Below are 27121 nucleotides of genomic sequence, written 5' to 3'. Positions count from 1 at the left end.
TTAAGAAACATTTCTACATTAACATGAGGACAGACAAGATGACATGGAACTACATATTGCAATTGTGTCTAATTTGACACATTCAACTCGGTCTTTGACAAAGGTATTGCTGTTTAATTTTATTTTTAAGTCTGAGAAAGTATAATTATTTCTATTTCTTGAATATATTAAAATTATCAATTTAGAAAATAAACCCATTTACAGAAGGGTTGGGTTTTTTCCCTTCTTTTTTTCATTTGGGGTTTTTGGTTCCTTTTATTGTTGGGATGGAGGGAGAGACGGGAGAATACAAAACTATGGCCCATGGGATGGGAAAAAGTATAAACTGAGAAATCATACTGTGATTTATTTCATGAAAAGAAAATATAACTCCTCATTGTACACTGAAAATGAGACATTTGAGACACTGAACAAAGTGAATTTGCTTAATACAACACATCAATTGAGAAATACCAAATGCAATACTTGATACCCCATCCACTGTAAATATTATCCTTTTATTTTACATGCTTCTGCTGTACATTTTCTTACCAAAATGTTTCAGTATTCAAAAATGCTTTTTGTAAGACTTTTTTAGAACAAATAAAGAATAGTAAGTGTGCATCAAAAGCACTTAGGAGACGTTTGAAACTATAAATACTCTACAAAATTGTCTGTCATCCTGTGTTCATTCGTATAATTAAAAGACAAAAAGGGGTAAAAGGGGTACCTTGCAACCCGAGATATCTGCCAATGGCAAGTCTGTGAATCCAGGTGACCTAAAGCCCCCTTATTCTTGTCTTCTCTTACTTACTTCTCATTTATGTTACTACTTTTGTTTCGTTTTGGGGTTTTTGTTGCTGCTGTTTAAATTAGCCTATTAGTGTTTGAGGCTCCTACAGGGTAAATCTACGGTAACATGCAACACTTAATATCCGTAAGAACATAAAAGTCCACATTTAAATGTGAGATGGTGTTGAATAGCAGCATTTCTGGAACCACTGTATCACTTGGTCCTGTGGTGTGACTGGAGAAGTGGAATCTGTACCTGTGAGGAGCATGGAGACTGTCATGCTTAAGGGCACGTGTTTCTTCAATAAATACAATGACAGTGAAGAAGCACGAAGTTGCCTAACATTGAATCACTTTACTTCAACTTCCTTAATTCACTTTGGACCAGCTTGTTTTTTAAAAAAAAATGAAATCACAATATTTACATCTAACTGAAGGAGATTTGTATAATAGAAATATAGAACATAATGCATGAAGTTATTTCTGCTTGCACAAGAAGAAAGGGTTCAGAAAAGACCAAGAGTTAGTGCATCATCCAGTGGTAATATGGGTAAAATATTGCTTCTAATCACAAGAGTATGCCACCTGTTATGTGTTCAGGACCACTGTTACTGCATGCAAATCAGTCATTATCATAAAAGCACAATCTTGAGTTTGCAATTTCCTCATCACCATGTAGAAACTAGGGTTTCAAATGGACAAAAAATTGTTTTTTCAAAATGCAGACTGGATTTTCACACCTGCTTGGATCTCTGACCTTCTTTAGACACCTGTTCCTTTCTTTTTATAGCCCTTGCATTTATTTTTTATTCTCAATGCTCATCATTTATGTTCTTTCTCTAGGCCTCTGTCTCTGGTTTTAATTTTTCTCTGGCTGTTTCTCTTGCTTGTTTATTTTTGCAACTGCTTTCTAAGAGCTCTGCCATCCCATGTAGTATATACTGGTTGTGCTTCCTATTTTAGCTTAAGCATTGCTCAAGGCAAGTGAGATGTTACATGGCTGTGACAGGTTTCAGAGGTATTAGCCAGGCCTCAGGCTGTGGGAGTTCTTTCCCCAGGCAGCTCTGTTCCCAGAAGTCATTTCACCTCCTCCTGCATCTCCAAGACATGCACTTCTCTCATTCTCTCCTGAGGAACCACTTCATCACAAAAGCCTACTCTTCTTCTCCCAAGGCTGCCCAATAGATGATTCCAACATTTTTCAGTTTCCCAGTACCAAAGTGCTGAAATGGGGCAGACACAGAGGCAAGGTCTTGATTCAAGCTGTTCTACTCAAGCAAATGAGAAGGAAAAATTGGCTGTATCAAAAATCTGGTAAAAGGATTTATGAAAGCCATACAAGGCTGATCATCTATGATCATAGTAGCACCAACCATTCACCAATCCACCCATGTGTTTAGCTTTTTATGCAGAAAGTGTATGACTTTTTGGACCAGAAACACTTTGCTCTCCTTTCTTTGGAGAAAGACATCAAAATAGGCACAGGATTATTGCTACCTTAATCTAGCTCCATCTCGCCCCCACAAAATTATTCACATTACATGTATACATATGGTGGCCCTGATTGCATCAGTAAAAGTTTGCCACACCAGTTAAAGAGGTGTTTTCAAGTTTAATTAATCTATTTCTGAAGTAACAATACAGAGAAGAAGAGCTGATACTTATGCCACTGACATGTATGTATTTACTCTGAGAAAAGCTGCCAGTCTTTCTGAAATCTTTTACTATGCTTTTTCTTTTGAAATTAAGTAAAGAAATCAACACCTAAAACAGTTCTGCATAGGTTAATGAGTTACAAAGAAGAGCAAAGTGGCCTAAATTGTAGTTTAACATACTAATATTTCAGTAATAAAATTAAAATCCTGGCAAGGGGAAAGATGAGTAAAGGCAAAAGATATATTTGGAGAAATTATGTAGAATTTGTGGAGAAACATCAATTTTAAAACTTGTGAGGAGAGTGACTAACCAGATTTGAATTGGTTATATCTTATGTGTACATTTTTCTACATACTTCTGTCTTTGTGTTACTTTGATAACCACTGTCCCTGGGACTGTACATTGAAATACATACAGAGAAACAGTAAGGAAGTATTTCTTTGTATCAATCCTGTGACTGATCATATGCATCAAAACAAGCTGACATCATCTGCCAGCAAAGATTTTTCCCAGACCCAATGGTTTCAGGAATAAAGACATGGAAAAAAATAAAGGACATTACTTCTGGTTTTACTTCCAAGACTGATTAATAGGGTATCCAAAATCTCCCACCCATCATGGTTCATTTTGCTCCATTTTCCTTTTCTTCCCCAACTCAAACACCTTACTGACCACACAGTTCCCTCCAGAACTGTTCTGACACTGTTCTCATTTTTCTTTCCTCTCTAATTTGAGTTTAATTTGCCTTTAGAATAACTATTTTGGATCAGTACAAATCGATTAACATAATAATGTTCCTTAAGTTATTCAAGTTATCATGTGTAAGTTTTTTTCTTATGTCCCGTAAGGCAAGAATCACAGATATACATGTTGTGGTATTCTTACCAAGCAAGCAGATGTAAAGAATTCAAAGAATTCTCATTATGTAGGATAAAAATTTACTTACGGTCAAAACATACAAGAAGGTTAACAATTAGGAGAAATAATTATCAGGAAAAACTAGAAGGAAGGTCATAGTTTAAACAAAGGTATTGCTGCAGTTTACGAGAGCATTAAGTTCATAGTTTTGGTCCACAGTCCTCTGTCTGCTACCTTTACAAATGTCTTAGAAAGTCCTTTAAAGTATTTTCATCATGAATAAAATAACTGTTAAGTTGTTCATGCTCCTGTAGTTAACATTGCATCAGCAATTTTACTGTAGCCCTTGGTTTCACAGGTTCATAACTCTATGGTAAACATGTTCCTCAGTCTAAAGCTCAGCATAGAAAAGAGAAATCATTAGTAATTCAACTATCAGGAAAAATGTATTCTTTCTGTTTCAGATTTTGAAAGAAAAGGAGTTCAGATAAGTATGGTAGTCTAAAAATTATTTTACACTTTGGAGACATATAAATACATTAAGATTTAGTGTGTCTGTTTATGTTTGTCCTGGTTTTGAATGAAAATACGTTCATCATGACAGACTGATGTTATTTCAAAATTGTGAGAAGTATTTTAAATTATCCATAGTCCTCTAAACATGTCTACAACTTTGTGCCAGCAAATAATCTGCAGTGGCATTTAGCCTTTTAAAAAATGTACAAATTTTAAAAAATACCCCTTATGTACAAGGGGTATTTTGTCATGGTTGACCATAACAGCTTTAAGACCCAATCACATCTTTTGTTTAATTAACCATTTAAAAAGGGAATAATAACACTAAAGAAAGATAGCAATAAAGATGTAATGCTTTACAGAAGGAAAAATGGCTTTTCAGAATTAATACTATTGTTTTGCCATATTGATCCTCACAAGCTGCTAAAGCTTCATCCTATATGTACCGTATACCATAACACAGATAAGAGCTCAACATAAATAAAGTGAATAATTACCTTAAAAGGAGTTAAATATGGCCTTAAAGACTCAGTGAGTCCAAGGAGTGGATGCTTTAACTTCCACTTAGAAGGCTTCCATTGGGCAGGAGGAGAAGATAAAGGATCTGGTCCTATTTTGTACTCTCCTACAGTCTCTGTTAAGAGATCTCTTCTGTTGCGAAGAACACAACTTGCCAAAGCAAAATGCACAGTAACCTCTCTGTTGTGAACAGTTGCACCAGGGAGCTTCTTTCAGAGTGATACACTTTTGTCCTCCTGTTAACATGAAAGTTCAGTGAGTCTGTGGCTTTTGCTTAAACATATGCTACCACAGACCTGTGCCTGTTGCAGGATTTCCTATCAACTCCAGGGTCTTTTTCCCACAGTTTAAGTCCCATATTATGTATGGAGGACACTGATTTCTGTTGGGATATCATATCACAACAACAGTCATCCTCAATGAGATTTACATTGCACTGTCCCCGTAGAAATATGGGGCTTTACAATTATAAACTTGCTCCTTTCGTTTTATTTATGCATTGTATAAGAGCCAAGAATATTGTAAGCACCTCACAAATATCAGAGAGGGGGCATTGCTTAGAGTAATTCTTAATTTTTGGCTATTTTATAAGTTTGCATTTGAATTACTGCATTAAACTCACTGCCAAAAAAAATCACCTAAAAGAAAGGCCACAAGACTTTCTGGTATGAATACAGATAAAAAAAAAAGTCACAAAATACAAACTTAAAAAGACACTGGCAGGATAAAAGTAATATTTTTGAAGTGGATCTCATTGCCTTAGCTACTAATAACATTAGATTTATAAGACTGAGAAAGGAAAAGGTAATTTAATTTTCACCATTTGTGTTGTATGTTGCCAAAGGTCAGTCCCTTCACAGCATAGTATCTACCTGCATCTGATAGTATGTAAATAAATTCACAAACAATTCCACAAAAAGAAAAATAGCATTAAAAAATAATCTAATGACACAATTTGTAAGGGATAGGAGAAATGCAGCTTTGTAAAGTACTTAGCCTTGGAGTGATACAAAGCAGTCATACTGAGAATAGGGCACATCTCCACAAGGAACCAGCAGGGCTATGTGTTTAGTAATAACCAAATAAGGGAAATTGCCAAATATTTCATCTCAGCAGAGCTTCTACCATAAAAGAACTACTCCAGTAAAAGAACTCTTCCATTTTCTCACAGCAGCTGGAGGTCTTCAGACAGTTTAGAAATCCTGGATTAATGATCACCACTTCACTCTAAATTATCTTCCCTGATTACAACAAATGCATTTGGGGCTGAAAGAAATCTTATTGCTGTCTGACTACTTATCATTATTAGTGTTATAGTATGTAGATGATAGTACCTAAATGCAAAGAAAATACCTCACTTTTTTGCTCAGTGATTAAATAGTAACCTTGAAAAGAGCAACCAAAATCTATTATCTGATCTGTATTGTGCCTCAGATCACTGTTGAGAAGTGTCAGGGTAATCTAACATTAAATATTCCCTTCTCTACTGAAGATTTACAGCAGTCAATACAAGTACTGGAAAGCTGACAGCACAACAAGACAGTTGTGAGAACTCTTGGCAGCAGGTGCACTTGGCTACAAAATGGAAAGAATGAACACAGAGAGAAACCAATGCTGCTGGAGTGCAGCAAGAGTATGTAAGCAAGGCACAAGTACATTAAAGTGGTTCACAGTATTGTTGCAAAGCATAGCTGGGTCAAGACAGAATGAGAGGCACCAGAATAGAACTAATCCTAAAAGAAGAATACAGAAGATAATGCACTGCACTAAAAAGACAACAAGCTAAAAGACTGGTGCTCCATATTTTTTCACTTTTCTACAGAGCACTCATGCTTCTAGTAATAATTATACCTACTACAGGCCGCTAGTGAAAAGCATGAACATTTCAATTCACTTGAACAGACACTTACATTAGAATCATAGAATATCCTGAGTTGGAAGGGACTCAAAAGGGTCACTGAAGTCCAGCTCCTGGACCAGCACAGAACAGCCCCGAGATTCACACCATGTGCCTGAGAGCACATGGACTCTGTCAGGCTGGTGCTGAGACCACTTCCCTGGGGAGCCTGTTCCAGTGCCCAACCACTCTCTGGGTGAAGAACCTTTTTCTAATATCCAACCTAAGCCTCCCCTGACACTTCATTCCCTTGGGTCCTTTCACTGGTCACCAGAGAGAAGAGATCAGTGCCTGCCCCTCCCCTTCTCCTCACAAGGAAGTTGTAGACTGTGATGAGGTCTCCCCTCAGTCTCCTCCATGTTGAAAAAATCAGGTGTCATCTGCCATTCCTCTTACAGCTTCCCCTCTAGACCTGTCCCTATCTTCATAGCTCTACTTTAGATGTTGTCTAATAGCTTTATATCTCTCTTATTTTTGGTGCCCCAAATTGCACACAATACTCAGGGTGAGGCCGCCCCAGTGCAGAGCAGAGCAGGACAATCCCCTCCCTTGCCCAGCTGGCGATGCTGTCCCTGATGTACCCCAGGACAGGGTTTGCCCTCCTAGCTGCCGGGGCACTGCTGACTCATATCCAACTTTCCATTGACCAGGACACTCAGGTCCTTTCCATGACTCTCTCATCCCACTCCACAGTCTGTCCATACAACCAGGGATGCCCCATCCCAGGTGCAGAATCCCACACTTCCTCTTGTTAAACATCATATGGATGCTGATTGCCCAGTGCTCTAATTTTTCTCTGCAGAGCCTCTCTGTCTTCAAGTAAACAGCTCCTCCCAATTTTTTGTATCATCTGCAAACTCATTTAGCATACCTTTGGGGCCTGCATCCAAGTCATTTATGAAGATGGTGAACAGAACTGGCCATAAGGTGGAGCCCTATGGAACCCCACCAGTGACAAGTCACCAGTCTGATGTCACCCTATTCACTGTAACCCTTTGTGCCAGACCTTTGAGCCAGCCGGTCACCCATCTCATGATGTCTTCATCAAGTGTGGGCTGGACATTTTGTCCAGAAGTATTCTGTGAGAGCAATGAGGGCCTTTATTCAACTGACAGGATCATTGAGAAATTGTGTGTCCAGCCACAAGGTGGAGGACTGCTGTTAAGTGCTTGGGTGTTAAAAGAGCACCTACATCAGTAACTCACTTTAAAACAGAAAACTTGAGGAAAGTGCCAAGACTTAGAAAAATACTTAGTTTAGGAAAGAGTGAGTTGCACCCATCCAAAAACAGACAATGTAGAAAACCTTTGCAAATACAATAAAGCTTCTGTCCAAAAGACCCATTCTGATTTAAACAAAGAGGCTACTTGCTGGTTACAGAGTAAAAGCTAAAGAAATCTGACTACAGTTTAACTGATACCTAGGAATGTTCTTAGTCTCCTAATCTCATAGCAATGTCTGATATTTTCCTTTTAAATAGATATTTTAATGGGAAAGTGATTTTGAAAATGAAAAATTACATATTACTGGTTTGCAAAACTTAATGCAAACATTTTTGAGATGCTTTAAGTTCATCACATTTATGTAAGTAAAGAAATAATTTCACCAGAGGCTAAGGTTTGCATTCAACAAACATTTAGTTTAAAAATACATGAAAGTAAATTAAATATTGTGGAAAAATAAACACATTTTAAGTGTTTATTTCTTTCATAGTTCAATTAACTCATGTTATTCATAGAAGGTATGTTTCTTTCCACTGCCTCTATTGGGCATCCTGACTCTTTAAGTATGACACAGCTGTTTTCTTTGAGGAACTGTTTTAGACAGTTAAAAGTCTGCAGATAATAAACTGGTCAAATCTGTTGGACTCCCTCAGAGGTTGTAAAACATTCTTCTACATTTGTAATATTAATGCCTAGTTTATCCTTGCAAAGAAGCAAAGACTGTTTCCTGCTTAAGTTGGAAATCTCTTTGCAATCAATTATGTGAGTACTTTGAGTTCTGAGCAGGGACTGGCATTGTCCAGGATAAAAAATGGAACAGACTGGATTTATTAGGTTCTTGTAATAATTGTTCTTACTGGAACAGACAGAAAACATGCATGTTTATACTGTGAGACTAGAAATGAAAAATTATACCAAAAGTATGAAGAAAATGACATACAGCCATGATTATACTACATGAAACAGTCTCAAGATATTAACAATTTTCCAACTGTTTACTTATGTTCTTAGAATTTTCCTCATGAATGTACTTGAGATTTAGCTCTCCAGTGTTGCTAAGAAAATTTACATAAACACTGAGTTCTCGAAGGACTTTTCAGATGTTAGTAATGAAAACTTGGCCAGGATCCCCACTATCAGAGTTTAGTAAAGTAAATACAAACATAGTTTTTTTAAAAAAAGAAGACTGAAATGTTATTTGCATAGTTATGTAGTGAACTGCAGGCAAGTTATTAGAGTCATTATTTTTTTAAAATGAGACTTTTCTTTGGTGGAAAAGTATAGGTTATTATTAGCTGTCTTAACTGAACCAGTAGGCAGTGCTTTACAAGCAGGTAGCTTTTACCAACATCAACTTTTTTGACCAAAAGAAAAGAGCCAAATCAACCAAAAACAATAAGCAAAAAGTAGTCATAGTTATTGCTATGTATTGCTAACCTCATCACATATTTGGAAATTCAAATCTCCCAGGTCTTTCCTAAAAATGCATTTCTATGTTACATATCTATAATCTGTTTATCAGTCTAACTCAGCCCTTTTGCAGGTTAAGGTTTTCTTAATGCCTTTGGCTCATCAGAAATTAAAATTATTTCCAGTGTTTCCTATTATTTTACTATACAGTACTTGATAATCCACGTAACAGTTTTCAAAAGAAATTTGATTCCTTTCTTGAAAAGTAAATCATACATAGGCACATAATTATCTCTGAGGATGTAGTCTATAAGAATCCTAGCTTCCATGAAGAAAACCAAAAACTTGGGCATTTAGAAATCAAGAAAAGTTTGTCTAAAATCCCTAAGATATTTTTTGAAAATCAGGTTTATGCATGAGGCTGGATTTTAATGGGAATATATTTAGGTATTCTTCAGTTTTCTGAGTGATCTAGAGTCTCTCTCTTGTCATCATAGAAAAATAGCTATATATGGGAAAAATTAATCCAGGTTTTATTAATTACATAGTTTTTGATCAAGAAAACTTTATTTGGAATTATCCAACTTTCTTGATAGAATATAAAGTGAACCTAGATTACTCTAGACTTATGAACTAAGCTTTACATTGAGACAAATCCCACTTTATATCACTTATATCCATTGTTTGAACAAGAAAAGAATCTTAAAAAACCTGTATTTCTTTCATATTTTCTCTTCTACTTGAAACAAAGATTAATTATATATAAGTTTGCTAATAATAAAATTTGGAGCCTGTATTTCAGTTACGTATTTGAGAAAAGAATTAGTAAAAATACTGATAAATGGAAAAAAATCCATTCTCTCTGAGCATGAAAACTTAGGACTCTTGATAGTATGCTGCACTTCATCTTTGGAAATTATTTTTACAACACAGGGAAAAGATTATTATTTACAACACAGGGAAAAGATATTGTAGGCATTCATGAGGGCATAGTAACTTTCAGTGGCTACACAGAGTTAAGTTCCAGAGTGATATAGCACATGGCCTTATTTATTTAGTAAGCCAATTAAAAACTGCAAGAAAATTATCTTTTCCCTGTAGCCAAAGACACAGAATAACATAGGTAGGATCTTAAGTCACTCTTTAATAACTCAGGGTTCATCATTACAAGAAAATCATGTGATAAGAATGTGTCGTGCTCATGCAGAACGTCAGAATTTTTCTTGTGGGACAAATGACACAGAAGCTACGTAGAAGATAAAAAGAATTAATGGAAATGTCACTGGAATGGGTTCTAGATATTCTGTAGCATTTATAACTGGTGTGTATAGGTATAATTATCTGACAATGTATATGTGGTGGGTTGACCTCAGCAATATCCAAACACCTTCCAAGCCTCTCACTCTCCCACAGGACAGAGAGGAAATAGAAGGAAGGCAAGAAGGCTCAGGGTTCAAGGCAATGACAATATATTAAACTGGTTTCTTTAAACATGTCCATCCAAGTCTACTTTTTCTTATTTCAAGTTCTAGGCAACCCACTCGTTATCAGCAGAAATGGCAGCAACTGAGAATTGGAAAAAGCATCAGTAAGACTATTATAATACAGTGGCAATACTCAACAGCCAGAAAACTGGTCTAGGAAGGATTTATTTTTATTTAATTCAGAAATATTTCTTTTTCATGAAAAGTAGCTTTTCAAATATATTTACATTATTTTGGTTTCTTTGCAAGTTAATGGTGCTTTAAGAGCTGTATAAATATAATAAAAAATGTAACTAGTTTGTTCAAAGACAAGGATTTAGAAAAGAATCCTGACAGAGATTAAGCAGCAAATAGAAAATTCTGTGTAATAGAATCTGAGACAATTATAGTACCAGTGATTGAATAACCCATTCATTTAGCCTTTTAAAGGATCGAAAGAAAGAAAAGAATTTTACAAGCTGAGAACTTTTAGATATGAAATGTAGCATATTAAATTAAGATCCTCTCTTTCAGCCTGCAAAATGCTTTATAGCAAATGCTCCATCTCATTCATATTTAAATTATATGAGTTCACGGCAACCTTAGAAAAAGTCAGAATTAATTCAGTTTATTTAAATGTTTGCAAAACTGAGGTTATATGAAAGTCCTCAAGTCTACCAAATCTACAGATCAGCACGGATCCAAGTGACAAGAAATCTGTCTATAGCAGACTTTGCAACTGAAAATACAAAATTCTTTCACTGGCTTCAGTTAGACATATACCTCTGAGTCTGCTATTACACAGTCCTTCCTTTTGGATTAGCACCTGTAGCTAATAGACATTATGCTACACTCAAGGCAAAATGGGAACAAATACTAAAAAAAATTACCATTTTTAAAAAAAAACTTGCAAAATTTTTTCCTAATCTGTGCCAATAGATTTAAAAATAAATCACTGAATTATAAACTCTTGTACAAAAAGAAGAGTATTGCTTGTCATATCAAATTTCTATGATGTAATCCCCAGCACCTTATAACAGAAGAAAAAACCTACAAACTAAAAGATAAAAATTTCCCCATTTATGAATTTTTGCTTCTGATACACAAATAAAAAATATAGTTAAATTTATGTTTATTTGTAAATTTTAATGCACTTGTTTATATATTTTACAACTTCAAATAATTTAATGATTATTTGATTTTCAGTTTTATTCTGATGCAGTTCTTATGTTCAATAAAAAAAAAGAAAGATTGAATATATAATGCTCTTCAAGTTATAATGTATAATAGGACTATTAATTTTGAACACAGTTTTGAAAATTAAGCATGTTTCTTTTTAAATAACCTGAATTATTTCATACCTATATACATTTTGTATGTCTTTTCAGACTATCCATGCTCACTTAATTGTTCCATTCTAAAAATAAGTTTTTATACTTCTTGATATGGTTGTTAACAAATATGTTTTTTATCTCTGGAACTTGATACTTAGAAAAAAATATGGTAGTGGCACTGTGTACACTGAGATTTAATTCAGGACTTCAATAACTTCATGTATTTGAAGACATTTCTCTGGGATATGGATAAACTTTAAAAATTCTGTAAGGATGAGACCATAATGGAATACACAAAAATAAGATGAACTCAGTTACTTCCATTTTGGAGATGTCTGTTGCCCTCAAACTGATCTGTCTAATACTCTCTAGGTTTGGTGATGGACAAGAGGACTTTACCATAATAAATATGCATGTTCAATCTGACAATTGTTAAATATTCAAGGTATTAATCCTAAATTCCAGGATAATGAAAAAGGCTTATTTACACTCAATATTTATTACCAAATACATTTTGTGGAGGGTCTTCCTATATTTTAATTATGCAGCATATAGGCAGGTACAACAATGCTCTATCTTCACTTTTCAGAAATTACAGAAGTAAAATCCTGTTACTGAAGTTTACCATATGTGTCTTTAAGAATTATGAAACTATATGAAATTTAATTTATCTAATCAAATAAATTTGAAGATAAGGTGTCTTTTAGCAGTGGTTCTATTCCTTTTGATGTTCTGATTAATTAGAAGAGGCTTACTCTTCCTTCCTATGATTCTCCAAATCAACATGCTTTAGCAAAATAAAAATGTCAGAATTCCAAAAGCAGAACAGTCACCACGAATCCAAGATAAAACAAATGGGCACAGATTCAGGAGAAGTCTTGCAATTGGATTTAAGAAAAAGGGCTATTTTTTTAAGAGTAATCTGGAACATAGGAAAGGGTGCTACAGAAAAGGAAGATATAGGAGTAAAAGTCTGGAAAACAGACCGCTATTTATTAAGGATAAGGCAGAGTAAGATAAGTGATGCAAGGCTTTGAAGCATCAGGTGATTTACAGAGGTTTAAAGTAGGAAATATGATTTAATACCATGGGAGTACAAGGCTGGCATGGTTTTACTGTACTTGAAATAAAACAAAGAGGTAACACAGAAGGAAGTACATTTATTTAATTTCTAGTTTGGATGTATTCATGTGTGCATGCACAATAGTCCCTGAAGAACCAACATCGATACTGGAATTACAGGTGAGATGGCGAGATCCATAAAGTGATTTACTAGTAGAAAAAGCCTGTATTCTGTCTAGAATGCTTTTCACAACATTGAAGCACTTGTATGAGTGAGTTGTTTCACATTCTGTGTTACATAAATGGCCAGAAAAAGCCCAAACAAATAAGACAATAAATAAAACAGGAAAGGCTTAGAGACCAGATAATGAAAAGTTATTGCATTCTCTAGAAAAAGCAAAGATTCCTGCTAAAAAGCCAGAATTTCTCTTCTTTGGAACCATTCCTTATTGGTGACAGATCCACCTGGAATATTTCTTCTTGACTTATAAAAGATGATGTGCCAGAGGAAGGATGTTTCTGAAATTAGTCAAGTTCCAAACAAGTTATAGTGTCTTGTACTTGGGAAGAGCTTACAGCCTAGTCTTAAAAAGACCTGCTAAGATTCAGATGCAAAGTGATAATATGTCAAGCTCCTAAAACTCAATTATGGCTTATAAATGTCACTAAAAGAAAAGTGTGCACTGATTTGGTTAAAAAAATGCCACCGCTTACTAATTTAACATCTTCTATTTCTGCTTTTTCCTTTGTAGACATTTTATTTCAATTATTCACCAAGGAAAGATCAGCTCTTAATTTTGTAGGCAATGAATGTTAACACTTTGGAAGGGAAAATTTGAAAATCTCTACAGATATTATCAGAAAAGATAAAAATAAACCAAAAATATATTATTCAAGACTATATTTCTTTAATTATGAATGTTAGACAATTTCATACCACACTGCATTTGAGAGGTTTGGTTGGGTTTGGTTTTGAATAGGAAACTCACTGACTGTTCCTGTCACTTATTTCTCTGAAATCACTTAGTGTGGCCATAGTACTTCCTCATATCCATTTTTACCCATTCTCATTTCTAATGATCTCATCTGAATGTAGTTTTTTCTCTGATCAGTTTTCTGCTATGCGAGAGTTTAAAAGCATATAGGTATCTTCTCTTTCAATATTAAACTGTACACTGAGCTTTGTAAAGTCCTGTGAAGAGGTGATGGATAGTAGGCTTAATATACCTCAGGCATTTTTATTTTAAGCCCTGCATACATGCATACATACACTGATGATAAGTATGATTTTATTTTCAACTGAGAAAACTGCACTAAGCTCAATTCCATTGAAAAGATCTCTTTAATGACAACACAGTTATAAACCATGCATCCATTCCTATCAGTCTTCGAGCTTTAAAATTAATTCTATATATACACATATATATAGTAAATAGCTGTGGAAAATAAGCGAAGATCAATATATTCACTGAGGGAGTAAATAGATAAAATTTCATACAGGTGTGTGGTCTAACCCTGGCCAGCAGACACAGCCCCACACAGATGCTAGCTCACCCCTCCCCAGTGGGACAATGGAGAGAATCAGAAGGGTAAAAGCGAGAAAACTCATGGATTGAGATATAGTTTAATAGAAAGAGCAAAAGCCGTGCACACATGGAAAGCAAAACAAGGAACTTATTCAACACTTCCCATGGGCAGGCAGGTGTTCAGCCATCTACAGGAAAGCAGGATTCCATTTAACAGTGGGAAGACAAACACCATCACTCTGAATGTCCCCCCCACTTCCTCCTTCCTTCCCCCTCCACAGCTTTCCTTGCTCAGCATGGCACCATCATGGCGTGCAATATCCCTTTGGTCACTTAGTGTCAGCTGTCCCAGCTGTGGCTCCTCCCAACTTCCTGTGCCTCCTCAGCCTCTGGGGTGATGGGACGGTGTGAAAATCAGGAAAGGTCTTGACGCTCAATAGCCAATACATTGCTGCGTTATTAATATTGGTCAAAAATCCAAAACACAGCACCACATAAAGTACTGTGAAGAAAATTAATTCTATCCCAGCCCAAAACAGCACAATAGAGAACTTAATTTGGTGCATGGGAGAGCTGTTAGAAGAAAATATGCAGTTCTAGCCTGGCCCCTCAGTAGCATCAGTCTTACTGACATCCTTAGCCAAGCTGGATAAAGGGCATCAGAAGCACAGCTTCTCACACTTCACATGTGAGACACAATTCTTTGACCTTGGTTTGCAGAGAATTAAAAGTTCCAGTGTACACACATAGTCCATCCATGGGGACAGAAAGGAAAAGCAAACATGATGTGACAGACTATGTCATGTTGCTTAAGGTTATTATTGACCCTATGATGATAACCATGATACAGGAACCTTACTAGAAACTAAAAACATTACAAGCTTTCCTTTCAATAATCAGCTAGTAATACAGAATAATCTTTTATCTATTTTTTTCATCATTTTCTCTTACATAATTTCATCAGACAGCATATGGCCTTAGCTGATTCACATAATTTTAGAGTAGAGAGAAGGCCACTCTTGTTTTCAGTCTTTGACTGCCTTCTTTTAAAAAATACATTCCTGTTCAGTGTGGATCTAGTTCATGTAAAAAAGGCACTGTCTTACTTTTATTATAAGGCATCATACCAAGTACTTCTGTGTGTTTCACTAAGCTGTATAAAGTAAAAAGGATGTATGTTGTTAGTAAATGTATGCTATTGCATATATGCTGCAAAACCACTACTATAAATAGGACATTAATTCCAATGTAAATAATGAAATAAATCCAATAAATACAGTTGATTCAATTAAATCTCTAGTAGTTTATTTATTTGTATTTTTACTGGGCCTCATAATTAAAGAATCAGAGCCTGGTACTTGAAATGAATTTAGTGAAGAAATCAATGTTTGGTATTAAATGTGCTAAAAAAGATTTGATTGCTTTTTGTAAAGAAAAGTGTACTCAGACCAAACAAGCTGTTCATTCTACATACTGTATGGCTCAGGTAAATATGCACAAAAGAAAAATTCAAGATCTGATCGTTTTTACAAAACCAGTCTCCAGCCTCTGAGTAGTTTTTCATTCTTCATTGCCTCAGAAAAGTATGAAAAAAGGAGCAGAAATCCATTAGCTGTTTCTTCAGTTCTTAAACTTCTCAGGAGAAAACTGGTTTCTTGTTTATACAGGTTAAGAGAGGGAAGACAGCAGATATCTGTGTTCTATATTCACTGAATTCAACAATATGATCAATATAAAAATTTTTTAGACCACTATTTACTGAAGCTGGAGATGGAGACTTTGGCTTAGGAATTGGGTTTGTTGCCCACGTATAAATGCATGGTGATACCACAGTATGTAATACTCCCTTCCTCCTTTCTTGTCCTTACTCCCACTGATTGCAAAGGTAAACCTGAGAATAGGAATAAATAAAGTAAGGGTTATGAACAGGGCTGTATTTCTCTCTGCTCCCAAAGTCTCTAGAAAGGATTAAGGCAGCTAAAGTTGTGTCAGCTGGCTCAAATGATCAGTTTCTGGATATTTGCTGCCCTTGTAAAGGCAGAGCTTCATCAGTTATGGGGTTACAGGAAGATGTCCTATAATATATATTTTAGCATTGCTTATTGTTGTGGAGAATTTGTAAAATTTTAAATGACAAAAACAATAAAAGTGGAATAAAAGGAAACAAAATGCATTAAAATACTCAGGAGGAAATTCAAACCTGTTCAAAATCCAATTTTTGAGCTGTTAATTTTTGCAATGTATATTCAGTGAAACCTTGTTAAAGCAGCATGAGGGACTCCTTGTGCATAACATGACAGCACTGAGATTACGTCCAGAGCAAAAGAGAGCTAGTAGCTGGCTTCAGATAGATGGGTGAAACTGAAATTTTCTGTGCCAGGAACAGTCAGAGAAGACAGTAGGAAAGCAAAGGATATGTTGAGGAAAAATACTGCTATACTTCAGAAAAAGAACCAAGGGACAGAGAACTTTGAAGACAGATGTTCTGAATTATGGACAAAACAAACAAATCTGCTATTTGCTTCTTACTATACTCAGGAAAATAATGAGACATGTACTTCCATTAATTACCAAAAAAAAAAAGGTTCTTTCAGTGTCAGTTTATATTCCTTGTGAAAGTGTAAACAAACCTGAAGAAAGACTCACTAAATACTTAGATCACAGTAGAAATTAATCACAGATAATATAAGGAAAATTAACATATTAATGACTGCAAGTTTTCTGTGATAAGAGAAAAAAAAGATTGATATTTTATGCAAGTATAGACAGTTAGAGAATTTTTTTTTAAATCTTTTAATATGAGAATGGCCATTCTTGAGATTGAGGATTACATGACCTACTAATTGGTAAATCTTCTAGTATGCTAAGTATACTATTCAATCAAATCATTTATATTTACAATTTAAAATATTGACTTAATTAGTGGATTAAAAAACTGTATACAATCTAAGAACGCACTTACAGGATATCTTTCAATGCAAAGAAAAAGTCAAAGGAAAAATGCATTCTTGTTGAAAATTGAACCTTTTAAAACAAACAGCCAAAAAAAAAGAGAAAGATCATGGTCTTAAAAAGCAGCATGCTTCCATACATAATGCCGTGAGATATTGCCTCACACAACCTTAATAAAACATGCTATATGACCATACTTCAGTCCTGTATGTAAACTACTGGTTGAGCTGATTATCAAATTCAAAGTATATGAAATGAAACACTCCCAGTCACACTGCAAAATTTAACTAAAAGTACATTCATGTCCTCTTGCTTTCTGCTTTGTATTTCTATTATATTTTAATAAAATATCAATATGGATTGGGTTTGCATCACACCAGGATTTGGTAGCAGGGAGCCTACAGGGGTGGCTACTGTAAGAAGCTGCCAGAAGCTTCCCCTGCTGTCTGACAGGAACAATGTGAGCTGGTCCCAAGGCAGCCAAGGCAGAGCCCATCAGTGATTGGGGTAGCACCTCTGGGATAATGTTATTTAAGAAGGGTGAAAAAACCGCACTGCAATAGCAGCCAGAGAGAAGAGGGAGAATATCTGAGAGAAACAGCCCTGCAGACACCAAGGTCAGTGCAGAAGGATGGGGAGGAGGTGCTCTGTGTGCCGGAGCAGAGATTTCCCTGCAGCCCATGGTGCAGACCCTGTGACCCTGGCTGTGCTCCTCAGCCTGTGGAAGTCCATGGTGGAACAGCAGGTATCCACTAGCAGCATGTGGAGGACCCCACACCAGAACAGATGGATACCTAAAGGAGGTGACAGTCCTGGCAGGACCTGTGGCCCCACGGATAAAGGAGCCCCTGTTGGAGAAGGTTTACTGGCAGGACTTGTGATCCCATGGGGGAATCTATGCTGGAGCAGTCTGTTCCTGAAGGAATATACCCCATGGAAGGGACCCACGCATCCTGTGAGGAGTCCTTCCTCTGAAGAAGAAGGACAGGCAGAGACACATGATGAATTGATTGCAACCCCCATTCCTGGTCCCCCTGCATTGCTGGTGAAAGGAGAGGTAGAGAAAATAAGGAATGAAGGGGGGGGATGGTGTTTTAAGAGTTGGGTTCATTTCTCATTACCCTATTCTGATTTCATTGGTATTAAATTTTAATAGTATCCCCAAGTCAAGTCCACTTTGCCCATGATGGTAATCAGTGAGGAACCTCTCACTGTCGTTACCTCAGCCTACAAAACTTTCCTCATATTTTCTTTCTCCTGTCCTGATGAGGAGAGGAATGGTGGAGTGACTTTGGTGGGCACATGGCATCTGGGCACAATCAACTCACTACACAGAGAAATTTAGATTCTTTCATAAAAAGGAATATTCAGGAATGGTCCATCAAAGTGTTTAATTTTATTACTTTCAACATTTTATCACAATATTTACCAGTGATGTTTTCCAAAACAAGATGTGGGCACAGCTGTGACTAAACGCTTCATCACAAATGATTTTGGATCCATCATCCTTTTTTTATAGATAAAGATGAATTCAATGCAGCAAAACAGGAATAAGCAGTTTATTGTTGCAACACTGATGTGCACAGTGACAAAATATTCACTGGCTGTGTCACTGGTCTTCAAAAGTTCTCTATTGCATACTAAACGCCTCAGCCACACTGTGCTTTGTTTCATAGGTACTTAATATTTGGTACTTCTGAATAATGCATGTGAACAGCAGTAAACATGAAACCCACGGAAAACTATGGCAGAAAATGAGTTCGTGTTTGCTAATATCAAAATTAGATTTTATGTGGGTTCTATTTCATTTCCAAATATACCTTTATTCACAGTTATTTTTAATTGTATTTAGGGTAGAATAAATCCTATTTTCCAGATAAAATTGTTGTAATTACTGGTGAAAAGACCCTACATTTGTAACAGATGGGATACACATTTTATATACTTTACCTTCTTTGACAAAAATGCACTCTGCTGGTGCATTTAATGTGCAATTTCACCTTTTAATTATACAAATATAAGTTAAAAATATAAGTGCATGTTTTAGCCTCAACTTTAGGGTGTATGTTTAGTATTCACAAAACAAAAAGAGGCAAAGACGAGATGCTATGGAGAAGTAATGAAGAAAGTTTTGCAATGGTACTAAGCAAAACAAAAAGTCTCAAAGTGTAATTACTACATAACATTTTACTGGTGGGTCCAGTGAGAAGACTTATGTTCAGTCCATAGAACTGACCATTTGCTATTATTAGACCAATTTCATAGATGTATTCAAGCCATTTGATTGTTTCAGCAAAAACTTTTGATAGAAGACGTTTAATCAAAAATAATAATAGGCAGATATGTGAGTTGTTGTTTTGCCTCATAGAAATCAACAGTTCAATAATCTGACACTTGACTAAATATCCTTTCTGGTTCCTCCCTACATATTTCTTGAGAAATTTGAAAGAAAGGACAGAATGCTCAGCTAGTGTTTCACGAAGATAGGTAAGAAGGCATAAATTTCAGTGTAAAAGACAGCCCCAATTTCCCCACCACCTGATGGTGCTCAATGTGCCTTTCTATTACTGTCCCTGCCCGGCTCCGTGGGGTCCCGCGTGCCCCCACAGCCGCACGGGTGCGTTCAGTGTTACAGTCGGTAGCAAAGGGTCCAGAAGGGCATTTGTGTGCGTTCCGCCAGCAGCATTTATTGCTGCCACACTGGCGAAGGGTGCAGGGGCAAACACCAACATGATCCCGCAGCTCACAGTTTTATCCGGGGGCGGGGAAAAGGCGGGACCAGGGAAACGGGGGCCAATGGGGAACTCTGGGGGAGTGACGAGGGGGTAGAGGCTGACAGCCAACCGGGGAATCCAAACTGAATTAACAGAACAGAACAATGCGTCCTGGGAAAAGCCTCTTTCACGGTGACCGCTAAGTCTCTGGCACCAGAGACTGTCGTACCAAGAGCTCTCTCTGTCCTCTGTGCCACAGGCTAACTGGCCACCACACCTTCCAAAGCCACGGCACAGAGATCAGGCTTTTATTCCTACGGTAACTTCTATGTTTTGATGATAAATTCTGTTGTTTCACTAAAGAGATGATTACTATTCTATACTTCTATTAGATGAGAAGCTATTGAGTATACTGAACAAGCTGAATAGATGTGCCGGATGTGGAAACACATCACTTATGACCAGTGGACAAAGGGAAAGCAGTAAACAAGGGTGTTTTGGATTTTAGAAAAGCTTTTGATATTATTTCTCACAGCGTTTTTGTGAATAAAACGTCCAGCATACAGTGAGAGATGCACACAGCCTGATGGGTGAACAACTGGCTGAAGGGTCAGACTCCAGGACTTAAAGTAAATGAGGTAACACCTCTCTGCTGACCAGTCACTAAAAGTGACATACTCTAAAACCTAGCTGATAAACCCGCTTGACCTCAAGACATGAGGTCTCTAAATATTAACTGAAAAAAAGGAAAATATTGATAATACATGGGATGGAATTTGCATTGTACAATGCTTGCGAGTAATATTTTCTCCACCTTTTCTAGCAGAAGACCCTGCACAACTTAAATTTCACAACAGAAATCTTCTGGTTGTCCATTTGATGACACTCACATTTAACAGTAGATTTCAGTGTCCCGTTGGAAAGCTTAAGTGCACACACTTTGCTTGCTTTCTTATGTAGGCACCCTGAGGGCAAACAATTAATTAATAGAGAGCTTGTTCAAAGCAAGTGCTTTTTAAAGTGCTTCTTCCTATTGTAATTCTTTATAGATTATCAATTTGAACCTTTTGGACCATCACAGTGTTACACAGTAACCTTCCTTCCTCTTCTCCCCTGTCACCAGCAAGTAGCATAGCTGTCAGATAAAATGTTCAAATTGTTCCTAAAATAAAATAAATCAAAATAAAATAAAGCATCCTTTTAGGTAGACCTTCTGGGGAAATATTTTCTGGCTGCCCTGTTTCTTTATCACCTAGGGAAAAACCTAGTTTCTAAAGCTAGTGATGGACTGCTCACTAGAAGAATTTTTAAAGTAAAAAAAAAAAAAAGAAAGAAAGAAAAAAAAGGAACCATGACACTGAAGTAGACAGATGATCTCAAACCTCTCTGCGATTAACTGGATACAGAACAAAATGAAATAGCAACCTAAGAAGACTATTTTTTCAAAGTGATTTATATAGTATATTAAACAGCAGGAAAATCCTTTCTAGAAAAATCCTTTGGAAAAAGAACATGTACTCATATTAGTGTCTGGTACTCCGCTGCAGCACATAAATATCCAAGGTGGCAAATACAGGACTAGGATTGCAATTAATGAAATTATGCCGTAAAATAACGATTTCCTTTAATTCACAATATGTAGTTGTTTACATTTATTTATTTAAAAAATAAATAAATGTTGCAGAATCTCATTCTCTCACCGGATTAAGACCCTGTGACTTTTAGGATGCTCACAGCAATACCTTCTCAGGTGCAATCTATCAGATACTGCATCTGATAATACTCATGCCCTTCTCCCCTGTCATCAGTCTTTACTGTTTGTAAGCGAGTGCTACAGTGGCATCTTCTGGCATACAGAAGAATTAATTGCCTTCTTGCTGTGACAGAACATTGCTATTTAAAAAGGTAAGTTAAGAAACAAGACTAAAGAACTGAGATAAAAAGCACCTGCTGTTCTTCAATTATTCTGTTTAGAGCAATTGAAACAGTAATGAATGGTGAGAAATTAAAATCCACTTCTTTGCTAAGTGGCCATTTGGACACAAGATTTTATGTGTGAGGCAACTGCTTCTAAGGCTATTAGTATCCTACATAATGACTTACAATTATGTCAGTTGACATAAAATGACAAATGGTAGTTAATTAGAAAAAGGAAGGAGCAATAAAAAAGGAAGAAAAAAGGCAATTGATAGTACTAGATAGCACTAACTAGAAGAGAAATAAAATCTGATTGTTCTTTTTTTGAATCCATATCTAAACATTTTCTTTTACATTTTATGACTTACATTTCTTAGAAATTGCTACACAGTAAAATAAATTAACGTTTATGGATTTGGGGATGATGAGAGTTGTTAATGAACTGAATATTACATTTGAAATTTTACTAGAAAACTACTTTATAACTTCATAAAAATGTTACTGAGCTTATAGTTTTTAATCACAATCTTTTTAATTATATATCATATTTTTCTTTTCTACGATATATTCTATGTTATTATGCATCACAAATCTTGCTCAGTGCATTCAAATAAGAAGTGAATCTTGAGAAGCAGAAGCAGCAACCTTCTCAGTCTTCTTGTAAGAGCCTTAAAGGGCACACAGGTTCTGAACACAGGTCATGAGAAGTTACATTTTTTTCTAGAATCTATTGAATTTTCCCCTTTTTTTGTGGAAGTTGTTAATACCGGTATCAATCATGGAGCCATTTTTCACAACGTAAAGCTACTGGGATTTTGGTAGCTGGTGACTGTCTCAAAGGACCTAATCCTGAATCTATCAAAATACTTGGCACAGGAACGGGAGCAGCTGAAGTCCTCAGTGTACATAAGCAGATCTACAAGCAAACACTTGGTAAAGTAGTGCAGACAGAACTGTAGAAAAACTAACAGATTTTGCCCTCTGACAGGCCAAACCACTGCATGTGTGTGCAGCAGTAGACTCTCAGCTGAGTCCACAGGACTAGCCAGACAGCTGGCTTATGACATCAGAGAGTGATTAAGCTCTGCCTGTCCCCTTGGCCCTACTTCCAAAAGTGATTTCCTCTTGGAAAAGAGGACTCACCTGTGGCATCTGACACACCAGTGCCCACTGTGCAATTGCACTGGGTTTATGTGCCCTGGCGCTGGCAGTAGGGATGGCACCTGTGAGGAGAGACTGGGATGCCCCATGTGTGACACAAGCATTTTCAGCAGGATTCAGCAAATCCTGCATAGGGCATGGCTTAGCCCCACCAGTCAGGACTGGGGTGCCTCAGGGAAAATGTATTCAAGAAAGGGCAAAATTCTACTTATCACTGAGAAAGAGGAGGTAAGGGTGGTGGAAGTGAGAGAAACTGAGAGAAACAACCTTGTGAACACCAAAGTGAGAGAAGGAGAGGGAAGAGGTGCTCCAGGCACCACAGCAGAGACTCCCCTGCAGCACCTAGAGAGGAGCTGATAACCACACAGCAGCCTGTAAAGGACTCCATGTTGGCACAGGTGGATGTGCCCTGAAGGAAGCTGCAGCTTTTGGAGAAGACCCACACTGGAGCAGGGAAGAAAATGTGGGGAGGAACGGCAGCAGAAAGGAACTGTTACAAACTGGCTTCAATCCCCACTCCTTGTCACCCCTGCACCACTCGGTGTCAGAAGGAGGCAAAGGAGCTTGGAATGAAGCAGTGAAGTAGATTGAAAAGAAGTGGGTGATGGGGGTGAAGTTGTTTGGTTTCTACCATCTGACTCTATTTTAAGTGGAAAGAAATTAACTTTCTTAAAGTTGAGTCTTTTCATTTTTGTGATGTTAATTGGTAAGTGATCATCCTGATTTTATCTTGACACAACAAAGCTTTTGTCTTATTGCACTTTTTTTACTATTTGTTGAGGACAGGGAGTTAGAGAACAGCTGAGTGGCTATCTGGCAACCAACCAAATCAACACACCACATCTATATTAATATATAGCAGAAGCACATTCAGTTTACCTTGAAGTTTTGGTCTGTATTAAACAGCCTCATTTGTGGTTCAACTACAGTGGCCAGAAGAAATACAGCTCCAGAGGATGGGCAAAGCAGGTAGCAGAGACCACCTTCTCAGCTAAATTAATTTGCAAATGATAGTCAGTACTTTTAGTTTGCCTATATTTGAGGTGTGTCTAGGTGTCTTATATGTCTAAGTCTTGGAACTACCAGAGATAAGCAAATTATAACCTGGAAACAAACCTATTCAAGTTCCTTATTTTCTTCATTTAAAGATATGAGCAAGCATTTTCAGTTATTGAATACAAAATCCCTGATGTGCACCTTTAATTTGCAAACCCTTAACAAACAATAAATGTTTTAATAAATCTCAAGGTCTTCTGCAAGTCACAATGTATGATCAATATTTTTGTCTATAACTAGCTTTTGCTGAACAATTTTGTTAGGAAATAACTAATAGTCCCTTTTTTTTTTTTTTTTGCTAATGACAGTGCTTATATATGTAAGGCAACGACACAATATGTAGTAAACTATTATTTTGCAGCTATTTAGCTCATATGTAGCTCCTTCCTTTTAGAACAACTGCCATATTCTGGTTTTGCTTCCTGGCATTTCAGAAATAGTGTTTTTTAACAGCTAGCTGTCTCCACTCTAGCAACTGACATATTTTCCAAATGTCACTGTTACAATCCATAAGATTCTCTTAAGACTATTGTACTTTCTACATCATTATCAGCTGTGCAAGTGCCACAAACTGTGTTTCTCACATCCCAAAGCTGGTCACAGGATCTACTCTTTGGCCCTGGAGATGGAGACTTACATGTATGAGCATTTCTATTTAAGACTATGAACATTGGGAAAAAAACTGAAAATGGTGGAAGAGACACAGTAAAGGTAGTATACAAGCACATTTCTGCATTTCTCTCTTACATCCTTCTCTATTCAGACTTGTTCTCATTCACACATCTCAATCAAACATTTTCCTCAAAAAAATCCTCTCTTCAGTAGTTTCTTATTCTTAGACATTTTATTTCATCCTATCCCCGTTCTCAAGGCTATATTTTTGCTTCTCCAGGCTAAGTCTCAGAGACATTTTGGCCCTGAATTAAAATTACATTGATTGAATCATGTCCGTAGTGCTTAGGGCATTAGTGATCACAGAATCACAGAATCATAGAATCACTATGTTGGAAGAGACCTTCAAGATCACCGAGTCCAACCCATGCCCTAACACCACCTCAACTAAACCATGGCACTGAGTGCTACATCCAATCTTTTTTTAAGCACATCCAGGGACAATGACTCCACCATCTCCCCAGGCAGACAATTCCAAAACTTTATCACTCTTACAGTAAAAAACCTCTTCCTGAAATCCAACCTGAATTTCCCTTGGAGCAGCTTGAGACCGTGTCCTCTTGTTCTGTCAGTTGTTGCCTGGAAAAAGAGACCAACCCCCAACTGACTACAACCACCCTTCAGGAAGCTGTAGAGAGCGATAAGGTCACCTCTGAGTCTCCTTTTGTCCAGGCTAAACACCCCCAGCTCCCTCAGTCGTTCCTCATAGGGTTTGTGTTCCAAGCCCTTCACCAGCCTCTTTGCCCTTCTCTGAACGTGCTCAAGCGCCTCAACGTCCTTCCTGAACTGAGGGGCCCAGAGCTGGACACAGCACTCGAGGTGTGGCCTCACCAGTGCCGAGTACAGGGGAAGAATGACCTCCCTGCTCCTGCTGGCCACACTATTCCTGATACAGGCCAGGATGCCATTGGCCTTCTTGGCCACCAGGGCACACTGCTGGCTCATGTTCAGCCAGCTATCGACCGGTACCCCCAGGTCTCTTTCCGCCTGGGCACTGTCCAGCCACACCGTCTCCAGCCTATAATGCTGCAGGGGATTATTGTGGCCAAAATGCAGTACCTGGCACCTGGACTTGTTAAACTTCACCTTATCGTACTCTGCCCATCCATCCAACTGTTCCAGGTCTCTTTGCAGAGCCCTCCTACCTTCCAACAGATCAACACACGCTCCCAGCTTAGTGTCCTCTGCAAATTTACTAATGAAGGACTCAATTCCCTCATCCATGTCATCAGTAAAAATATTGAACAGAACTGGCCCCAGGACATACCCCTGTGGGACACCACTGGTGGCTGGCTGCCAACTGGATGCCGCTCCGTTCACCACCACTCTCTGGGCCCGGCCATCCAGCCAGTTCTTAACCCAGTGAAGAATGCTCCTGTCCAAGCCATGGGCTGCCAGCTTTTCCCGTTTACTGTGAGAAACAGTGTCAAAGGCCTTGCTGAAGTCCAAACAGACAACATCCACAGCCCTTCCTGCATCTACCAGGTGGGTCACCTGGTCATAAAAGGACATCAGTTTGGTGCTGGCTGGGTCTGATCACCCGGCCATCCTGCAGGTGCTGTGTGATAATAAAAAAACAAGGGTTTCATGCCCTTTCTAGAAATCTGACCTATCTTTCCATATGATCTCTCCATGTTTGTAACAAGCCCGAATCATATGCCTGTATGAGGAATGTAGCAGCTATTCAGGAGGCCTTTGACTTCAGCTTGTGCTGTAAAAGCAGTTGCCTGGGGATGACTGCAGGCAGTAGGAACTTGAGAAAGGAATCCAAATGAGAGAAAAGATCCATGTTTCAGAAACGTAATGGACTCGACATAAAAAATGCTAGTGACTACATGGTTACACAAAGGATGCTTTGATGAAGTCTGTGTCTATTAAGCTGTGGCATAACCCTCTCTTTCTGCAACTGGGTATATCACAATGAAGTGGGAGATTTACCCTTCCTTAAGCACATCTACTGGCCTTGAGAAGTGTCTGCTTAATGGGGCTCTAAGTAAGGAAATAACTCATGTTAAACATATCTAACCTCACTGCTACTGGCCAATATCTGGAAAAAATTGTTCTAGTTAGCCAACATTTGAAAACTCAACAACTGGAATGTATGTCCAGATTAATTTATCTAAATATAGGTATCTAGAGTGTAAAATCTGAGCTAGCTTCTGCTACAGTCACTGGAAACAGAGTTCATACAGTCAAAATAAACCAGTGAGCACATACAGAAACAGACTCCTAAAATGATCTGCTAAAATGATAGTGTGTCTAAGCAACAGTCCCACCCCTCCAATTAGGTGTATGCTCTAGTTTTTGCCTAGCAAAAAAATTTTTCATACATTTCATTCCAGAAACTTAAAATCAGTACTTGTGCCTATTATCAGACTAATTCTACTAACGAGTCATCACATTCCTAAATCAGA

General features: G+C 37.3%; 1 protein-coding gene across 9 annotated transcripts in view; it reads right to left on the bottom strand.

Moving 5' to 3' along the window:
- GPC5 (glypican 5) overlaps positions 1-27121 on the bottom strand; it is a 620145-nt gene that overhangs the window by 257763 nt on the left and 335261 nt on the right. The gene's annotated exons all lie outside the window — the stretch shown is intronic.

Source organism: Corvus hawaiiensis, chromosome 2 (genome assembly GCF_020740725.1).
Source record: "Corvus hawaiiensis isolate bCorHaw1 chromosome 2, bCorHaw1.pri.cur, whole genome shotgun sequence".
In the NCBI taxonomy this organism is placed as follows: Eukaryota; Metazoa; Chordata; class Aves; order Passeriformes; family Corvidae; genus Corvus; species Corvus hawaiiensis.
Note: the sequence above shows the minus strand (reverse complement) of the source record. Positions and strands in the feature narration are given on the sequence as shown.